General features: G+C 35.1%; 1 protein-coding gene across 2 annotated transcripts in view; it reads right to left on the minus strand.

The window, feature by feature from the left end:
- Positions 1-5,585, minus strand: part of LOC113236584 (protocadherin-like wing polarity protein stan) — a 126,817-nt gene extending 121,232 nt beyond the window's left edge. For both annotated transcript variants that reach the window (XM_026472723.1, XM_026472721.1), the window contains exon 1: positions 5,561-5,585. The gene's annotated coding sequence lies outside the window, so the exon portion shown is untranslated. The remainder of the gene's footprint in view (positions 1-5,560) is intronic.
- Between the last annotated feature and the right edge of the window lie 789 nt (positions 5,586-6,374).

The raw sequence follows: 6,374 nt of genomic DNA on the forward strand, positions 1-6,374 counted from the left end.
ATCGCCCCTTTCATAAGTAACGCATTAAGTTAACACCCTGCATAATCACAAATCTAAATAATAGCTTCGCCGTATTATATATATTATTTATTACAGCATTAATTAAATATTTGGAATAGTTTGCAATTTAACATATTATGCTTTCATGACGATATTTCTGCGTACAGGATAACTTGTAAATATGATACGAGAATAGCATAGAACACAATAGAATAAAGATTTATTAATTACATGATTACAAAAACCGATAAAGCGACTTTTTTGTAATACTGTATTCTACAATCACACTGAAGGTACGTGGTGCTTGTCAACTGTAGGTCTTAGGCTGACAGGTGCAGCGACATCTTTGCGATCGAAGTTATGAGTGGCTACAACTGTCATGGGTGTGATGATGCGACCTCCTTCATCGTCTTCCCACATTTTAACCACTCTTTTATCTCTCTCCGGACCACTTACTTTTGAAATTTTGAATCGTTCTCTAATTCCTTTTCTTCGTAATTCTTACTTTGGTTCGTTGCGTTATCATTCCCAAAGCGAGTGGACGTGCTCATGAAGTATCCTCATTTAAAATTCTAACTTCACGTGATTTACTTCTTTTTCATCATTAGAATAAGACTGTTTTATGCTATTGTAACATTTTATGGGTATATCGTATTTTTGTTACTGCTTTTTTTTCTTTCATTTTCTACATCTAATAAATTCTTGTGGACCGACCTTTTATTTCACTTTGGCTAAGGCAAGGCTATATGCGTAAGAGTGTAGCTTACCAACAAGCGCACGATTTGTTCGTCCGGTTGTTTGATATTATAAAAAAAATCTTAACAAATAACAATAATAATGTGCCACAGACAGCCACATTAATCATCTGGTCTTAAACTAGGGAATTCCCTGTGCTATAAGTACAGGAGCAACGGATGTACCTAGGGAGCACTATCCAGAACACTCAGACCAAAACCTTAGAAAAGGTTATTTTCCAAATTGGTATAACCAGCAATCGAATCTGAGACTCTCCATCCATCCCTTATAGAGCAAACCGTTTTCGCCACCGAGATCGTCAAATTCGATTCTTTTTTTTGCAATATCAAATGACGGAATGAATAAGTCGTGCGCTTGATGGTAAACTACACGCGTGTCCATAAAAATTGCAGTGCCACTCAGTGCTTTAAATAGCAAAGATCTGAGGGGCACTATCACTGCGCCCGTAACCTTGCGACATACGTTGACAAGTCCCATGTGCCTGTAATCCTGTGATTCTGATCATGTGTTAAATATAATGTAGCATAAGTAATATAAACTTCAAATTTCATTAATATTTTATAAAATAATATGTTGTCAGAAGATCAGGTGACTTACAATGAGCTGAACAGATTAGAACAGAATTCCATACTTTTATATTCACTTTTATTCTATTTTAGTACCATTTTTAGTATAAGTAAGTATAAATACATGGTTTTCTAACAAACTGGCACTTAAAGTACAAATGATAATGATACATCGTAACAACACTTCAATTCGCTGCTTGTCAAAAATAGTGGCCCAATCCAAAGTAGTTCCTTTTTTGAATTATTACTGAGATTTTTGTACAGAGAATGCTGAATTTAATTTTTAATTTTTTTTGTAACTTTGTTTTATTTTATTTTATTAATTAACTTGTGCATGTGACGCCGAGCTTTTCATTGGTTAAAATAATCATAATGACAATGTTGAGTGAGATCGTCTACGATATATCAATTTTGCGTCGATACACGTCTAGGGTTTTTTAAACCGTCTTTCTGATGAATTACTGTGTTTCGGTTGTGAAGGGTAAGGGTGCTGAAACTACAGGCACATGAGACTTGTCAACTTATGTCTCAGGGTGCAGTGGCGATGCCCCAGAGTTAAAGCTGTGAGTAATACTGCAACTGTTATGGGCAGGCGTGGACGCACAAATTGTTCGTCCCGTCACTTGGTATTATAAAAAAAATAAATAAATAGGTGCTTTTGAGATAGGCCAAAATTCTAAAAAGCCATCGAATAGATTTACGAAATCTGGAAGTTTACTGTAGAAGAGGACGTTCAGACATGTAATAAATCTCAATAGGTATTAAAAACAATGAATAGAACTAACAAATTAGCCAATCTAAACTCTTCAGCCAATTATCAGCATATCCGGCGTTTAATGTGGAGCCCGCATAATTTTAATACAAAATGGCTGTTAGGCAACTCTTTTGTTTCCTTGAGAATAAAAGGATGTTATTACGACTTGTTAGTGCTTTTATTGAGTCGTTTATTTCGTCTAAGTATTTATGCATTAATTTACATAGCCGTAATTGACTTACCGGTATAAAGTAATAATTCTACAGGTATCTCATAATGGCCTCTGCATTGTTTTCCACTGATTTCCGGTGAAAATGTCAATTGAAGATTATATACCAAGTACCTAGTATTATAAATTGGTGTGTATGAAAGACTAATAGGAGTGGAAGAGGCGTACGAGGTTTGTCAGGAGCGTAGCAGGTGGACGTCTATACCTCTGCTGACACGGAGGCGTGATGATATATATGTATGAATGTATATATTTTGGTATGTGTTTATTAATTTTTGGCAAGTAAGTATGTCATCGTCTGTAGTCAAGCCATAGGCATACTCGGCAAGTTTATTTGCTGTTTATATGTGTTGTCTTTTAATTTTGTGCTTTTCAAGGTATTTGCACAAAGAGACTATCATACCCTTGGTGTAATAATGTCACATATGCAAAATGATAATTTTTCAGGAGAGAGATTTAAAGATTCTACGAACGAAATTAGTTGTTACCTTTTTTATGTTTTAATAGGAGAGTTACAATATTTCATATATACTTGATTTGTTTCATGTAATTCGGATAATTTTTACGACTTTTGACGTATGATCATAATAATATGTCGTCGTAAATTATTCATTATACTGAAATGTTATTATGTTTTATATTTGCATAGTAGGTTTCAGCATATCATATAAGTACTTAATTAGAAGAAAGTAATATTTGAATGCATTTAAGTGAATCCCATAAAATAACTTTGCAGACACACAGATAACACCACAGATGTCCCTTGATAAAAAATGGCCAATGCTTTATATTGTTACTGGAGGGTTAAACTGATGAAGTTCATAAGCTAAAAGGTTTGGGGTAACGTAGTGATTTGCATATAATTGGAAAATCGAAGGAATTTAATGTATTTTATTAAAAAAAAATGATAAATTGTTATTAATAATTTTGGGATATTATTCGGGGTGTACGAAAAGAGCCTCTCCGCATGACTTACCATTCCTTTTCTGTACGTCTGGCGCATCCTGGGTAACAATAGGCGAGTACGTATTAGCACTATAGAGTATGCCATCTATACGATAAGAAGAATAATAGTATGGTTCTGTTTGTTCTTTAATGTTTTTAATATTACTTATTGTTATAATTATTAATACAATGATCGAACACATAAAAATTTCCTTCGATCAGGATGGATTCGATCCGACGTCTTCTAGCAAACCGTGCCAGACGCTATGCCAACTAAGCCACGGAACGAACCAGCAGACGTCACGGATTTTTCTATGTGCTTGTTGTTGGATCTTTGCATTTTGTTATCAACGACTTAGATGTGGTATTTCTAACCTTTCGAAAGCGTTGTTAGTTTGATTGTAACTACCTATATAATATCAAAGGTAGAACATAAAAATAGTACTCGTTCTTTAAACGTTACGACTATGTAGAACTATCTAGAACTGGATTTAAAATAGGAGCCTTTGATACCTTTAATATATAAATCTTGAAATTATGATTTATGGCGTAGTTACAGAATACAACACATAATGTATGTACCTATGATATCAAAAGTAATGAACGGTAAAGGGTATAATAAGGGTAAGTCGAGGCAATCTTCCCTTTGTTTTTGTATTATATTCAAGGAATTCAATAAAGTTTGCCTTATGAAAAGAGCAGAGTAGGTTGAAATACCTTTCATCTTTTTTACTAAAACTTGCTAAGATAAACCGTCTGAAAAATTAATTCTCCCAGTCATATTTCGTTTGAAGAGCAAGAATCTTGGATTCCATTTGCAGTATGCAGGAAAATTCACTTTGGTTTTTTTTCTTCAGTTTGTGAAGAATTTCGAATTCAGCTTAATTTGATTTATTTTCAGGTAGTCTCGAGCGGACGTTCTGTAGGATGCAATTAAACTAAAATGTAATGAAATACAAATGCATTAATGCTACTGAATAAGCTGGCTCACAGGCGTGGAACCAAATACCTACAAGGAAATTATTCAGTTTATTATGATTTGTCATTATGAATACTGCTATTTCTGCCAAGATAGTAAAGTTTACTAAAGCGGCTTCATGGAAACTTGTACTTTGAGAAATATTACATAACATAGAAGTCAATTTTAAACGATACGAACGATACGAAACAATCGATATACATTGATAATTACCTACTAACTAATTCTTCATTAAGATTGTTTAAAACGTTCTGAAGTGTATTTGCTGCACAAAACCGACGAATCGTACACCTGCCCAATGCTGTAACGTGATTATTTGAAATTTTAAATTGAAAGCTCCAATTACATTTATGTTCACTGGAAAGTCTGAATAAGACTCCGATTTACAATAAAATTTTGCACTGAATAAAGCTGTGTAATAAATGAAAAGCCGACTATTTTGGTAGATTGGAATAGGTGGTCTCCACTCCATGAGATTTCCAAAGTAGGTTAAAAACCGCTGTCTTAAGTAACGTTTTATGTCACCATGTGGCCGAACCATAATATTGTTGACATTGCTTATACTTAAGGAATAAAGGGTAACTTTATACGTATAAGAAGGAGCACGTTCAGCTTCGCACGTACGGTTTCAAATTCGACTCTACGCTATTTACGATAAGAATTTTTTTACAGGCACATAGGACTTGTCAACTTATGTCTGAAGATGACTGCCACAGTGGCAGTGCCCCTCAGATCTTTACGCTCTAAAGCTCTGAGTGGCACTGCAACTGTCATGGACAGGCATGTCGCTTACAATCAGGCTCACGAGTTGTTCGTCCTGTCACATTAATATAAAAACGAGAATAAGCACAAAAACTGAGTATGTTGTTGAGTGTCTAACCTTTGTAAGTCAATGGTCTAACCCAAACAATCGTGAAATATGAACTCTGCTACTATCTTAGAGTAAAGTTTACAACAAATTGATGGGTGGATATGTTATTACTTAAAGGTATTACATGAATACTAAGGGTTGTATATAGAATTTAATCATCAGGGTGCGTATAGCGCTGGACGCTACACGCGTGCAATTAAATGCGCCTCTGTAATGATCGCACGTCACGCGACGTAATGCACGTGTGCAACACGCGAGCCTTTCGCAAACGCGCGCATACACAGTACATTCGCCAGATCTAGACGCACCCTTAGATTTTCTGAGGCTTAAACATATTAAAGCTTTCATAGGGAACAAATGTTTAGACGGGATTTTTAAAATTTTGATGTTCAGGCTCGTATCGTAGTTTTTACAGTAAACTGTTGTGAGCTAACTTAATCGATAATAAAAAAAACATTACCTTATAATGCAAGAGACTCAACGGCCTGAAACAAAAAAAAACGAGATTACTTAAAAACACGCAGAAGCACAATGAGCTTTGCATAGTAAACAAGACGAAATTAAAGCTCGGAAAGTACGCAAACAATGTTAGCCAATTGTCGGGCCATGAAATTCAATAACGGCCAGATTTGCCCAGAGTCAACACAAAAACGAGTAAACAATTATTAATGTTATGGTATTACATTCAAAAAGACTAAGTCAATAAAACTCGGAATACATGAGTAAGCAAATCAAGAACAAGCAAACATGGAAAAAGTATGTCATTACCATTATAATAAAAATATCGTACCCTCTGCCTACCCCTTTGGCGTAAATTATGATAAACAAGCTGATTTTATGTATAATATGGATAAATTTATATAAAACAATCATGTGCCCTTTCACATTCATGGTTTACAATTCGGGTTACCTTTGTCTCGTCTTTTTTTGGTGAATATAATGACATTAATGTTTTACTATTCTAGATTGTTATTACAGGTATTGGTAATTGTTTTTTATAATATCAAGTGACGGGACAAACAAGACATGCGCCTGATGGTAAGCTACACGCCTGTTCATTACAGTTGCAGAGCCACTCAGAGCTTTAAATCGCAAAGATCTGAGGGGCACTGCCACTGCGCCCGTTAGTCTGAGACGTAAGTTGACCCTTTCAAAACCGGAACACAGTGATGGTCACAATACTATTTGGCCGCAGAAATAGGTTAGGTGGCAGTACTTCCATGGACGAACTCTTTCACTAGGAGCTCTAGTACTACTAAACAGGATATGGAGCA

This window comes from Hyposmocoma kahamanoa, unplaced genomic scaffold, assembly GCF_003589595.1.
Source record: "Hyposmocoma kahamanoa isolate Upper Pololo Valley unplaced genomic scaffold, ASM358959v1 92, whole genome shotgun sequence".
Classification (NCBI taxonomy): domain Eukaryota; kingdom Metazoa; phylum Arthropoda; class Insecta; order Lepidoptera; family Cosmopterigidae; genus Hyposmocoma; species Hyposmocoma kahamanoa.